Here is a 14697-nt window from a genome sequence, read left to right as displayed (position 1 = left end):
TTGGTTTTGTAACTACCTTAGGAAAACATCTTCCTATCAAGATTGTAAAGAGAGTCTCCTTTACTTTCTTATAATAAATTTATTATTTTAGTTTTTACATTTGGCTCTATTATTCATCTGAAAATTACTTTTATATAGTGTGAGGTATGGAAGCAGCTTTACTTTCTTCATATGAATATCCAATGTGATCTTCTGAAAAAGATCCATGGTTTCCCACTAACTTAAGAGGAGACCTTCATCTTATACTAAATTTGAGTCAATTTAAGGGCATTTATTGAGCTCTGCGACATACAGAACTCTGCTAGGCTCAGAGCAGTGACAAAGACGGAGGGGCTCCTGGACTCTGTCAATATTTGGCTTGGTTAAACATCATTTATTAGATCTTATCTTGTTCAAATGTGATGGGTCATTAGCTGCCTAAGAATATTTAATATCTATTAAAGGTAGTTCCTACTATACAAATGATTTTATATCTTAACATATATTTTATCATGTTAACAGGAACAAAAAAAGTATAATTTATAAGAAGCTCCACACCTTCACCATGTTCTCATTATAATCCAGTCCTAGATTCTCTCTCTTCTCATTGAAAAGCACTCGTCCACCTGTTAGTGGCATGAGCCAGAACACAAGTCAGGAGGCACATTTTGTCCCCACAAAGAAAACGGGTTAGTCTCCCATCTTTCTCCTTGCCCCTCCACCTGTTCAGGAGGAATGAGAGGAAAGGGGAGACAGAGTGTTGCCACTTGGCTACATGTGGCCACAAACAAGGCCACTTCCCCATTCCCCTGGCTTTCCCTCTCCCACCTTTTCCCCGGTGGCATCCAGGTGAAAAAGGCTGGCCTCGTGTGGGACCCAGGAGAAGGGGCAGGAAGGTTTCACTGACTTAAGAAAAATGTCTGATAAAAATATAATTATTCTTTTAATACATAGGAAGATATCAAATGTATCTAGGTAAATACATCTTAAAATTTTGATTTCAACTTCCTCACTATATGACCCTTTTGTTATGCAAGTATAAGGGGAACCACGGCAGGTTTTGTATTTCAACAGCACTTTTTCTTTAGGCGCATTCCTTGTAAACTATTGACACCTCTCAGGTCCAAACTGAATGTCCTGAATTGAGTTATTCATGCAAAACTTTCACAATTCCATGGGAAAGCAAATATTTATTCTAAGTATAGATTTTTTTCTTCTCCATTATCCCTTCATGAAATCTGCTTTCTGCTTAAGCCAAGATAACAGAATGAAGATAGGAAGGAGACAACTATTTGGAGTGATGTAACATGTACAATCTCGAGAGGCTCAGTCGTCGGCTTTTGCAAGATCTTGTTGACTTTTGGGTAGGCTACCCCGTGGCCACTCCAGAACAGCTCTACCTCTCACCTCCTTCACGCTCTTTCCCACTACCCTTCCCCGACCCTGACTCATTGGTGGACTCGAACTAAGTAGGAAATGACCGACGAAGTCTACAGTGGAGTCAGACACAGAAGACGGACCTTTGAGGGGGTGAGGAATGGGGGAAAGGTCTGAGGATAACAAGAGATACTGCAGCCAACTGCAGGCCTGGAAATGGCGAGGGCCAGGAATCAGAGAGGACAGTCCTTCAGCCCACAGCTGATATTGAAAATGTAACCAGCTGAAACTGATCACCAGAAAGGGTATCAACCATGACAACGTCAGCCTACTTGTCAAAACTTGGGGGAGTCTGGGAACACCAGGTTTGCGTGTCAGGAAACATTCAGTGGGGCTCGGAGAAGTGACTATTATCTATCACTGTTATGTCAGTATCTCAATATTTAACAAACAGCGCATCCTTACGAATGTGTGCGTGTGCCAGTTGACTGTCAGGCCTGCCACATCCATGGCCAGAGTCAGGGCAATGAGCTGAATGAACCTGACAAAGCTGCCTAGACCTCCAGCCCCTGTGGACTTTGTATGGTCAAAAAAGATCGCCTGGGCCTGAAATAAAGGACCACCTGCACATTCTCTAGAAATCTGTGTGTGAGCTCCGTCATCGAAGGAGACTGTGTTTATAGGGCCCACCCTCTGCCTCCATGATAAGAGCTGGAGTTACCCATGACTATCAAAAAAGGGTCTGGAGTTCTGATCTAGCTTGCACCACTTTGCTCATTTCTGTAATTGAGCTCTGACACGCTCCCCACACTTGCCTCCCACACATAGCTCTGGTAACAACTCCTGTTCGGACGGCACTTTAAATTCTGTGAGGTGCCTTCAATAGACATGTTTTCCTTTGGTTCTCCCAACAACATTGCCATGTAATATGTTATGCCCAGGTTGTCGATGAGCAAACGCTGCTCCATGGTGGTTTGCCCAACGCAACTGTGACTTACAACTAAACCCACGCCCCTTCTGTGCTCTTTTAATATGATGCCAAACGTGTCACGAATTTTTAGTCAGAAATCATCCAGTATTTAAAAAATCTAGAAACGTGTTAAAGTTACGAGGGGCAATGACAATCAACTGCAGAAACAACTTGCTTCCTTTACCCGGAGGATCCTCTGCGTCCCTGGCCCCTGCCAGCACAGGAAGCCCACGGGACTGGAAAAGAGAGGGGCCAGTGGGAAGGCAGTTTAGATGCTGAGTCTTCTAAGATGGACTAAGACTATCAGAATCTTAACATGTGGACCCAAAAATACACCTCAGAAAATGATGCTTGAATATGTTTTTTAAGAGTCACCAAAATTCACTGACAATCTGTGATTTCAAGTTAGTATTTTTTAATAATGAGTATATATATATATATATATATATTTTTTTTTTTTTCTTTTTGCAGGGGAAGATGCGCCCTAAGCTAACATCTATTGCCAATCTTCCTCCTTTTTCCTTCCTTCGCCCCCCACCCCCAAACCCCCATACACAGTTGCATATAGTTGTAAGTTCTTCTGGCTCTTCTCTGTGAGCCGCTGCCACAGACAGACGAGTGGTGTGGTTCTGCACCTGGGAACCGAACCCCAGGCTGCCAAAGCCGAGTGTGCGGAACTTGAACCACTAGGCCAGCAGGGTTGGCTCTGAAGTTAGCCTTTTTAAATGCATTCAACAAATGACTTTTCTCTGGGAATGTGTTTGCCCTTGTTAGTTTTTATTTCAACACTGCTTTTCCTTTAGGGTCATTCCTCGTAAATAATTGACACCTCTAAGGATCCAAAGTAAAGGTCCTCACTTAAATTATTTACACAAAAATCTTCATAATCCCATGGAAAAACAAATCCTTATTTATTTCAAAATGGATTTTCATGTTTAAATATAGCACGTGCTTTTTGGGAAGGAAGTTCAAATACTGGGAAGGGTATATTAAGAACTTAATTGTTTGAGTGAAAAACCAACTTGATGAGTGTACTCCTCAAGAGCTCTGAGCTGCTGACGGCTCCCCTCTCCCCAACTTTCCCTTCTTCCTGGACTGCGCAAGATGGTCCTCCAAGAAGCCGGCCTTTTGGTTACCAACTGTGTCCATTTGTTCTTTCTCATTAAGAGAAAAGATTTCCAATTCATTTGAGAGATTTAAACTCTAGTAAAATTTTCAGTGTTTACTAAGCCATTGAATACCTTCCATTACGCTTCGGAGAGCAATATTATCCCCTAATTTATGTCTATTTTCTCTGAAGGGATGAATTTGATGTACAAAATGTAAAAGCCCCACAACAATTTCCTTGAAAAGTTCACGGACACAAATAGTTTTGTCTTTTCACCTGCTTCACTGTCCTTGTCTTTTTTTGAACATTGACTTAATTTTATAAATCTAGATATTTCCATCTCACCCCCATTTTCTGTGCCTTCAAGGTGCCCCCAAGTATGAAGGGAAGAGATGCATCTGTTGAGTTTCCTTTTGTGAATGTGAACCCCATCCTCCGTGAACGCCGTCACTCAGCAGGCCTCTTGCCCTCACTGGCATGGGGCTGTGCACCCTGCAGACACAGGAAGTCACTTCAAATCCCCTGAGGACCAGGAGACCCAGATTAGAGGGCAACGTAACGGCTGGCAGAGAGAAGAAAGGACAGAAGCAAAATATTTGGCAGATCTCTAAAACTTTAGTTTTTAAGCCCAAATAGTTTCTTGAAAGTCACCTTTGGGTGAGAGAGCTCACTAATTTTTTTATTTCTTTAATTTCTTTGCAAGTTCTACTTCTGTGGCTGCTGCTGGGTTCTCCACTCTCAGGCACAAGAGAAGACACAGAATTGCCCAAAGTTTTCCGAGAACAAAAGGCAGCCTGCCCCACGCTGATAAATGACTTGTGTTAGCACCTGTAAGTCTGTTTCGCATTTCACTTCAACCTTTATTCACTGCTGATGACAGCGACCCAAAATGAATCCTGACAGCATGCTGTGATTTTACAGTATCCAGCCGGAAAGCCTAGCTAATTGTGAGCATATGATTTTTTCAAGCACCAAACTTTATATTTAGTCCACGGCTCTGATAAACCTACTCTTTCATAGTTGCTAACCGTCGAGGTATTCATTGCTTTTCTCCCACGATTCGAGCAAGCTGGAGTTTGTTTTCTAAAAAGCACCTTCTGCTGAGCTGGGAAGTCATCGCGGTTTCTTCGTGGACCCTCCCTGTGGAGGTGTTTTTCACTGAACTGCTCCAAGAATTTTTTTAAAAAAGGTTGTTGGAAGAGCACACAAAGGCAGCCCGCGCTGGAGCCCCGCAGGAAGGCGATTCCAGCGGTGTCTAGTTTCAGGCCAGAATGCTGAGGTCATAATTCAGGCCATCGATGGCTCTCCCAGATGTCTTTGGTCAAGTTAATCACAGTCGCCTGAAGGCCGAGTTTCAGGTAATCCATCCTGGAGCGATTGTAAATCGAGAGCTCCTTCTGCTGAAGGTCGTCGTTCTTAGCTCAGCCTGAGCCTGGAGACAGTTAACACAGGGCCCCCAACCTCCACCGCTTTAGCTTTGCAACGGAAGCCAATTAAATGACTCTTTTTCACAAATGCAGAAGAAACCTCAAAAAGTTACATGTCAGTGAGCCCATGAATTGATAGTCGTTTGCGTCAGCGAGAATGTGTAGAATGTTCTGAGAACTGACCTAAGGACTCAGGGAGACCCAGGCCAGCTGAAGGCTCGCCCCCTCCTCAGTAACATGCTGCCGCTGTGCTGTGCGAGGAACCCTCAGCCGGGGGCGCGAGGCGGGGGTGCGGGGCCGACTTGAGGGACGGGCGCGCGGGGGGCGGGTCATGCGTGGCGGGGGACAATGCTCCTGTCGCTAAGGAAGAAAAAAGCGCATTTTCCCGTTTCTCCTCTTTTCTTCCCCCTCCCACAGCCCCTCTTAAGTCTGTGTCGCTTTTCTCCAGCCTGAAGTTAATCTTTTCCCTGATTCACATTTATTTCCAATTTAGGGAACCTGATATTGAAGAAATATATTCTAATCTACACTAGAGTATTTCTATCACTACTACCCAAAATGTTGCATACGTGAAATCGGGTAAAATCTATACAAAGATTTTGTAAACATATATACACATAAACACACAAATACGTCCTCTTGTGCGGGCATTATATGTATCATTTCACGAGGTGGGTACTATTAACATCCCTTTTTTATCGATGAGGAAATGCTAAGATTAAGTAAAGCATTGTGCAGGCCTTCTAGACTGCATGGGCACAGCCAGGGTTCGGCCCCCTGTCTGGATGTCTTTAGAGAGCACTTGCTTCATCAAAACGTCCACGTGCGGCTTCCACGGCAAGGACCTGGAACCTTGAGTTTTCCGTCGCAGATCCGACCTCGCTCCTCTGCAGGCGGGCGGGGCCGCACTGCCCAGAGCTCACCGCGGCTGCTCCAGCGCCGGGGGGACTGCGGGAGCTCTGGCTTGCCTTCGCGCCGCTGGGGCTGTTGCCTGGCTTCTGCCCACCCTCAACTTCCTAACGGCCTCTCTTACAGCCAGGGCAAAGTGGGGTGGTCGGGGAGAAAGTAAGAACCTGGCTCTCCTTTTAGGCCATGCTGTCCCAGGGATGGTTCTAGATACACGGGAGAGACTCAAAACATGTTTTTTGAGGTCTCAAAACCGTGTGATTCTCTATTCAAAAAGACATAGCAGCAATGTTCACAACATGAAAGAATGCCAGAATAAAGGCAGTCATCGCTATGTCTCCAGATCATAAAAAGCAAATATATTTTTCCTGCATTTTATCCAAGTCTATTTGCAATTATGGAACTCCAGCTAAACTTCAAAGTCAATTCTCAATCCTTGTTACTCGCTTTTCTTCTTCTTGCTTTTCTCAGTCTAGAGCAATTTTTAACTGGAACTCCTCTCCTCATATGATCTCCTCCGTAGAGCATTCTCCTCTGCTTCTCTATGTTGCTTCCTCTGCAATAATCACATCAAACATTTGGAGGATGGCTTTCTACTCAATACCCTGGAGAAACAATGGAGGCAGGACACCACTTCTTCTGCCTCTGGCCTCGCCAGGCCTCATTAGTTGATCGCGGCACTCTGTGTCACTGAGCCCTGTGTCGCTGAGGCTGTGTCACACAGCCTCACAAGACGGCCACGACAGTGGATCAGTCTAGATGCACCAGATGAAACGGAGATTTCATTGCACACCTAGGATGACACAAACAAGGTAACTTAGTAGCTAGAGAATTGTCTTTTTAAAGTGAATATTCTGGTCATTGCTCACTCTGGTTTAGTTCCTCTCTCTGAACCTCCTTTTTAAATTCCTTTCACATGTGGTTGGGGTCAGGTGACTACAAAGGCCTTCTTGTGAGAATTCACGGATGGCAGGGAGAAGCGACTGAGCCACCACTGGGAATAAAGGAATGCCCGTTCTCAGTCCCCTGTCCTTTCTTTGCGTAAGTACCTTGTGTTTGGGGGAAGAAAAGGTGAAAAAATGTCCCAGTTAGAGAGACTTTGTTTTCCACTAAGAAAGAGGAGTTTTCTCGAACTAGAAAGGTACTTCTCTGAAATAGTTATTCCTGATTCAGGGCCCCTTTGCTGCTCATAAAGTCAGAAATCAGGAGCACTTTCACTGGGTATTTTTTGGATTAGATGATTTGGATGCAAGTCAGTGGGGGGTGGGGAGGAATCTCCTCATTTTCTTGTACAAGGTTAAGGACAGCCCAGTTGGCTCCCAGCTATGATTCAGGGGTTCTCTCCTCAAAAAGCACAACTTGAATGGGGAATAAGGAACTAGCTAAACGGAAGAAGATCTCACATTTGTGTTTTATTGGGTATTTCATTTGTCTCTTCTTCTTGGCTCTTCACAAAACTATGGTTACCCTTTCTTAATAAAATCACTCACCTAACTAGGAATAGAAGGGGACTTTTTCAAGCTGATAAAGGCCATCTGTGGAAACCCACAGCTAACAGCATACTTACTGCCTTCTCCCTAAGATCAGGAACGAGACTAAGATGTCTACATTCACCACATCTATTCAGTATTGTACTGGAATGTCTATTCAGAGTTAGACAATGAGAAGAAAGAAAAGACATCCAGATTGGAATGGAAGAAGTAAAACTATTTATTATGAGATGACATAATTTTGTATATAGAAAATCCTAAGGAATCCACTAAAAACTTATTAGAACTAATGAGTTCAGCAAGGTGGCAGGATACAAGATCAATACATGAAAATCAATTGTATTCTATATACCAACAATGAGCAATCCAAAAATGAAATTAAGAAAACAACTTTATTTACAAAGCATCAAAAAGAATAAAATACCTAAGAATAAATTTAACCAAGGAGGTGAAATATTTGTACACAAAAATTACAAAATATTATTGAAAGAATAAATCCTAAATAAGTGTAAAGACATTTTCCATTCTTAGATCAAAAGCTTTAATATTGTTAAGATGACAGTGCTTTGAAATTGATCTATAGGGTCAATGCAATCCCTATCAAAATCCCAGTTGCCCTTTTTCTGGCAGAAATTGACAAGCTGATCCTGAAATTAATAAGGAAATTACCTAGATTTAGTCCAACTCAAGGTTAAGGGCATAGTCCTCTGAAAGACTGTCCTCATTTCAGACACCAGTCATAAGTCCAGGGATACCCAGGACCATCCTCCCTTCTGACCAGCTTGGTACAAACTCAGGGGTTCCCACAACCATCCTCAGGTTTGGTAATTCACTAGAATGACTCACAGAAGTCAGGAAAGCACCGTACTTAGAACTACAGTTTTATTATAGCAAAAGGTTACAAATTAGAACCAGCTGAAGGGAGAGACACATTGGGTGACGTCTGGGAGGGTTCCAAATGCACAGCTTCTGCTGTCCTCAGGGGTGTGCCACCCTCCTGGCATCAAAGTGTGACAGTACTCAGAGCGTATTGTCAAACAGGGAAGCTTACCCAAGCTTCCAGAGTCTGACTGAGGCTTCATTACATGCGTATGGTTGATTGAATCTTGGGCCACACGGTTAAACTCAATCTTCAGCCTCCTTCCCCTTCCCAGAGGTCGGGCTGACATCATGATGCTCAAAGCCCCGACATGCTAATCACACGGTTGGTCTCCCTGGAATGACCAACCCCATCCTGAGTCATCTCCTTAGCATAAACTATCTAGGGGACCACCATGAGTCTCCTCATTAGCCTAAAGTATCAGGTGTGGTCCAAGGGGCCAAACATGAATAACAAAGACACTCCTATCACACAGGAAATTCCAAGAGTTTAGAAGTTACCTCCCAGAAACTGGGGACAAAGGCCAGCCAAATGCTAGATTACACAGAAATGCAAAGAACCCAGAGTAGCCCAAACAATGTTGAAAAAGAACAAAGTTAGAGGACTCAAAATTCCTGTCTTCAAAACTTGCTTCAAAGCTACAGTAATCAAGACAGTATTGTACTGGCATAGGAATGGACATATAGGTCAATGAAATAAAATGGAGAATCCAGAAATAAACCCTTACCCTTATATTTACAGGAAATTGATTATCTACAAGGGTATCAAAATAATTCAATGGGGAAAGAATAGTTTTTTCAACAAGTGGTGCTAGGATATCGACATGCAAAAGAATAAAGTTGGTCTTCTACCTGACATTATATAAAGAAAATTAACAGGGCTGCCCTGGTGGCATAGTGGTTAAGTTTACTCGCTCGGCTTCAGCGGCCTGGGGTTCACAGGTTCGGATCCCAGGTGTGGACCTACACACCGCTCATCAAGCCATGCTGTGGTGGCACCCCACATACAAAGCAGAGGGCGATTGGCATGGATGTTATCTCAGGGCCAATCTTCCCCCTCCTCCACCAAAAAATAAGCAAAGGATTTCCTGAGAGAGAGAGAGAGAGACAGATTTCCTAAGAGAGACATTTATTGGGAGAATATATACAAATGAACAACAAGCACATGAAAAGATGTTTATTATCACTTTTCACTAGGGAAGTGCAAATCAAAACCACAACAGGATACAAATTCACACTAACAATAATGGCTAAAATAAAAAAGACAGGTAATAACAAATGTTGATGAGGATGTGGAGAAATTGGAACCCTCATTCATTAGTTGTAAATTGGTGCAGACACTTTGGAAAACAGTTTGGAAGTTTCTCAAAATGTTCAATGTAGAGTTGTCACGTAACCCAATAATTCTATTCCTGGGTATATACCCAAGAGAACTGAAAACACATGTCCACACAAAAACTTGTGAATAAGTGTCCACAGCAGCATTAGTCACAATAGCCAAGAAGTAAAAGCAATTGAAATGTCCATCAACTGATGAATGGGTACACAAAACTTGGTGTACAGAATGAAATATTATTCAGCCATAAAAAGGAATGAAATACTAATACATGCTACAACACGGTTGAATCTCAAAAACATTATGCTAAGTGAAAGAAGCCAAACAAAAAGTCCACGTGTGTGACTGCATTTATAGGAAATATCCAGAATATGCAAATCCATAGAGGGAAAAAGTGGATTAGCTGTTGCCAGGGGTGGGGATGGAGGGATTGTGGAGTGACCACCAAAGGGTACAGGGTTTTTTGGGGGGTAATAAAGATGTTCTACAATGAGATGTTGATGATGGTCGCACAATTCTGTGGATATACTAAATACTCCTAAATTGTACACTTTAAAGAATGGTGAATTTTATGATACATATATATATTATAAGATACATGTATATATATATATATTTTTTTTTAATTTATTTTATTTTTACATTTTCTCCCCAAAGCCCGCCAGCACATAGTTGTATATTTTTAGTTGTGTGTCCTTCTAGTTGTGGCATGTGGGACACCACCTCAGTATGGCCTGATGAGTGGTGCCATGTCCGTGCCCAGAATCCAAACCAGTGAACAGTGAAACCCTGGGCTGCCCAAGCAGAGCACACGAACTTAACCACTCGGCCATGGGGCCAGCCCCTATATATATATCTTAATAAAGCTGATATTAAAAAAATAATAATAATTGCTTCCCGGGGCAATGTTATGTCTTGACTGGAACATCAGTGTTGTTTCTTCACGAAAAAACAATTAGGGAGCCTTGTTACGGAGTGAGCAGGATCGTAGCTATCTTAGATTTTCAGGGGTTCAAGTTGGAGGGCCTCGCTCCAAAGGAGCCCCAAATGAGAGAGAAAATTCAGGAGGAGATGCTAATTTGAGGAGGAAGAGGATGACTTCAGGTGTAGAATAAAGATAAGATAAATTACTGCGTTCCATTTCAAATATAAATAAATGCATCACACACAGGGAGGAAAAAAAGGTAAAACAAATAGTTTTCTGTCATTTCATATATCTATCCTAGAATTGGCCTCGCCTTAGTATTGCTTAATTTTGTGCTCCACCTCAGTTGATAAGAATGAGTCTCAGTAACTGCCCAGTAGCTGTCAGGGCGTCTGGATCCTGCTTTGTGATTTCTCTGATCAAATCTCCTTTCTCCACACAGACTGCGTGGGCCTCTCTCTGTCTCGTTGTCTCTTTCCTTCTTCCAGTGCAGGCTTCCTCTCTCGGCTTCTCCTCTCCCTTGGATGGTGGGCACACATGAGGCCCGTATGTCTGCCTGCATGCTTCGAGTCAACCCGCCCCCGGTGACGGCTCTGTGCGCTTCAGCATCGTCGTTCCCTCTCCACCCGCGGTGGGAAGTCAGAGCACTTTACACTACAGCACATCCAAGTCAATGAAAATTAAATCATCATATACAAATAAAGACTAAAATAACAGCGGGTATATTTAGCGACATTCGGCTTATTTGACGATTACAATAGACTCTATTTGAAGTAACTTCGTGGGTATATTCTGAGTCCTTAGGAAAAGAGGAGCAACACGTTCTAGATGTTACAGCTGGTTCTACAGTAAAGCAAGAGATGGCTTGTTCTGGTGGCCGATGGCCTCAGTCCACCACAACTGAAAGGCGACCTCCTCTAACTAGGGATAGACACACCACTTATTCTGACCCTCCAACACAGCTCTTCCACGTACTTTCAAGAGAAAAGCCATATCCAGTGGCATTTTACCTCCTGCCACAGGAGAAAGTTGGGGGAATTAAATATAATTAAGCAAGTTGACCTCTTAGGACGATCATTTCATTCCAGTGAGCAGGGAGGGGCCTTGTGCTTCACGGTGGGAGGTGCTCTGTAAAGACGCAGACGGTCCAGACTGCAGAGGAGGCGGTCCAGCTCTCTGGATCTGCTCCCTAAAAATCCCTGAAAAGGATAGGATTATACCAGATAATTCCAACATCGTTTTTACCCCTGAAGTCACAGGTTAAGTGCTTACTGTGTCACATGGTAGAGTCGAGGGGACTCTAATTGTGTCTCTTGGTAGTGACAGTAGCCTTTCCAAGAGATGATGCTCATTTTAGTTTCTATCGTGATAAGCAGTTATGATATTTACATGGGTAAATAGAAATGTGACCTACGTTTTACCATAATCATACCTAAATCCCTTCTCAATCAATTCATGCTGTAGCTAACTCACATACCATAATGATTCATGCACCATCATGTGTTAAAATGTTTCATCCTCTAGGATGCCACGGTGCTATGGTGTACTTTGTACGGAGGGTGCTGAGGAGGCCCCCTTGGGGGAAGTATGGTATCTTTGGGTCCCACTGTGACCATGAAACTATGGAATGACCTACCAGCCTCGGGGCTTCGAAACATTTTAAAGCTCAACGTTCTTTAAAACTTTTTGAGGGGCAGGCCTGATGGTGTAGTGGTTGACTTTGCGCTCCATTTTCGTGGCCTGGGGTTCACGGGGTCCGATCCCAGTCGTGGACCTACACATCCAGCATCAGGCCATGCTGTGGTGGCATGCCATATACAAAAGGGAGGAAGATTGGCACAGATGTTAGCTCAGTGACAATCTTCTTCACCAAAAAAAAGAAAGAAAACTTTTTGAAAAGTTTGACATCCAAAAGAGTAACATAAAGAACAACATAATGACTCCTCTGTGCTAACCAGCGACCTTCAGAAATAAAACATTACAAATACAGGTGAGATGTCCAGGGCCCCTGCCCAGCTGCATCCCTCTCCCTGTGAGAGGGTCAGTGTCTGGCGTGACTTTTTGTTTTTCTCCAATTAATTTGTACACATAATTCATTTATGCAGAATACACAAAAGCAAAATTTTATCAATATAAATAAGGACAATAAAGATGTTTAATGAAGAAAAAACTTTTTCATCTGGGATTGTGGATGATAACTGGAGTCCTTTAACAGCCTCGAGACATCGGGGATGTCCCAAAAGACCGTGGCACTGTGTTAGGGGACAATTGTCGGCCACTTGGATTGTTTCCAGCATCTTGATTTGGTAAACAGGGGCTCAAATAAGCTTGTGTGTGTGTGTGTGTGTAAATAGATCAATATCAATATAGATATACAGACATAGATCTTAATATACTATGGCATTTATTTCTAAAGGAAAGATTCCTCCAAAGTTTAGGTGCTAGGTCAAAGACTCCATGTATTCTTAATTTTAATGGATATTGCCAGATACATTCCAAGGAGCTATATATTTGGAATTGAAGGTTTCTATGTCTGAAGCACCATTATGGAATTCTGGAGTTTCCTGGAACATTCTGAAGACCATTGGCCATGGGGTTTTAGGCATTATGTTTCTACCATGGTTGCCTGTGTGTCCTTGTCTAAATGTGAAACTCTATAAAATATCTTGGTGTCCTGTCTGTGATTAAAAAATGGAGTAATAAAGAAAAATGTCTGGCTGGATACTAGAAAACTGAGTGCAGGCCTGACTTCCTGTCTTCCTGGGCTAAGTGGCTCGTTGAAAAATGGAAGTAGGTCTCTAGAAGGAGGTAAAAGGAAATTTTATCTGTCCTGCATTTCAGTACAGGCGTTGACAGTATATATAGAGAGATGGGGAAGTGATGGAGGCGAGCCGTTCCTGGTTATTGAAAGAGACAACGCTTCGGGCTTCTGCTGCTGAGGCAAATAAGGGCCCCTCCGGGAATACAGTGTCCCAGCATGGGTTTGTGCAAACTAGATGAAACAAACAACTTTAAAAAAAAATCAGAATCACACATTCTTCTCTAAAGTAACTTCTCAAAGTCAACATAAGCAAGACTAGATAAAATGGAATAGTTGTGAAATGAAGTTTGGAACACATTCTTTGTGGAAAAACTGACCGTAGCTCATAGAAACACTTGGTCTTAGAGACATTAAGAAGCAAATTTGGAACAAATCAAAAGACACAAGACATTCATGCCTGCTGCCCTGGACTTTTAGGTCCACCCTGAACTCTGACCAAACCATTTTCTTCGTAAACCTGTCATCTCTCGCAGGGTAGACTCAGGCCTTTTAAACAGGCACCAGAGTGTTCCCTTTGCAGTCTCCATAAATAAGTGAGCACATCTCTAACCAATCTCCAGAGCATCTCAGGGAAAGTAGAATGTGGAGAGGGAGAAAAAAGGAAAGAGAGGAAGGAGGGGCGGAGGGAGGGAGAGGAAAGAACCTTACCTGCGCGAACATTCAAAGGCTCAAAGCTCGGCTGAATGACACGGTGGCATTTCACCAAAAGAAAGCCTCCATCTGGTGCCAAAACGTGAACTGCTGACACTTAAAAAAAGGAAAAGACACAATTAAAATAAACAGCTAAACAAACAAACAAATCTGCGGTAATAAGGCAAATATTGCGATGCACTCAGTAAACCCTTTAGATCATTAATGCCATTATTTATTTAATCTCCAAATTCCATCACATGTGGCGGGCAGGAGCGCTGCTCTTCTTTTCAACTGAAACAGTGCAAAACACAGTCTGGATCCAAGGAAATCTTGCCAAAATGCCTGGCAATGTATCACTTTTTTAAACCTTGTTTTGCTTTTGTGCTCATGGTAACGTTTGCAGCTGTCGACCGTGGCTTCAGGCTGTCTGACTCCCTCGAGAGAATTTATGTGTTTTTCTGCTTCCTCTCCTTATTAGGAGGCAGGAATCTGCGACACCTACTAGAACAAGCACGCATAAAGGGTAATGGCCGGGCCGTTTACGAGCGGTCTGTTCCTGCTCACAGCAGCGCTCGGCCGGCCTGGGCTTCCCCGCGGCAGGTGGGCAGCGCTGACCGCCCAGCGCTGCGTCTGTCCTCCCACCAAGGCAGGGAGAAGAGACTGGAACATCACGGTTCGAATTTCATGAATGCGAAGTATTAGCTGACAAAGGTGAATCAGATTGAAGTAAAAAGAAAACACGAGCTACAAATTTTTTTCATAAGAGCGCTGCAGCGGGAGAAAATTTCTCAGATCCTTTTTTTTTCCTTTTTTCTAAAACGAGGGGGTGTGGGGGTAATTTTATCC

The 14697-nt window shown here is 43.1% G+C and overlaps 1 long non-coding RNA gene across 1 annotated transcript; it reads right to left on the bottom strand.

Annotated features, from left to right (window-relative positions):
• Positions 1–9298: 9298 nt before the first annotated feature.
• Positions 9299–14292, bottom strand: LOC111770132 (uncharacterized). The gene is made up of 3 exons (XR_002803085.2): positions 13867–14292; positions 12034–12195; positions 9299–11596 (listed from the first exon to the last, which is right to left on the bottom strand). It is a non-coding gene; the product is annotated as an uncharacterized lncRNA (long non-coding RNA).
• Between the last annotated feature and the right edge of the window lie 405 nt (positions 14293–14697).

Source organism: Equus caballus, chromosome 23 (genome assembly GCF_041296265.1).
Source record: "Equus caballus isolate H_3958 breed thoroughbred chromosome 23, TB-T2T, whole genome shotgun sequence".
In the NCBI taxonomy this organism is placed as follows: Eukaryota; Metazoa; Chordata; class Mammalia; order Perissodactyla; family Equidae; genus Equus; species Equus caballus.
The sequence above is the reverse complement of the archived record's forward strand: the minus strand, read 5'-3'. Positions and strand labels throughout refer to the sequence as shown.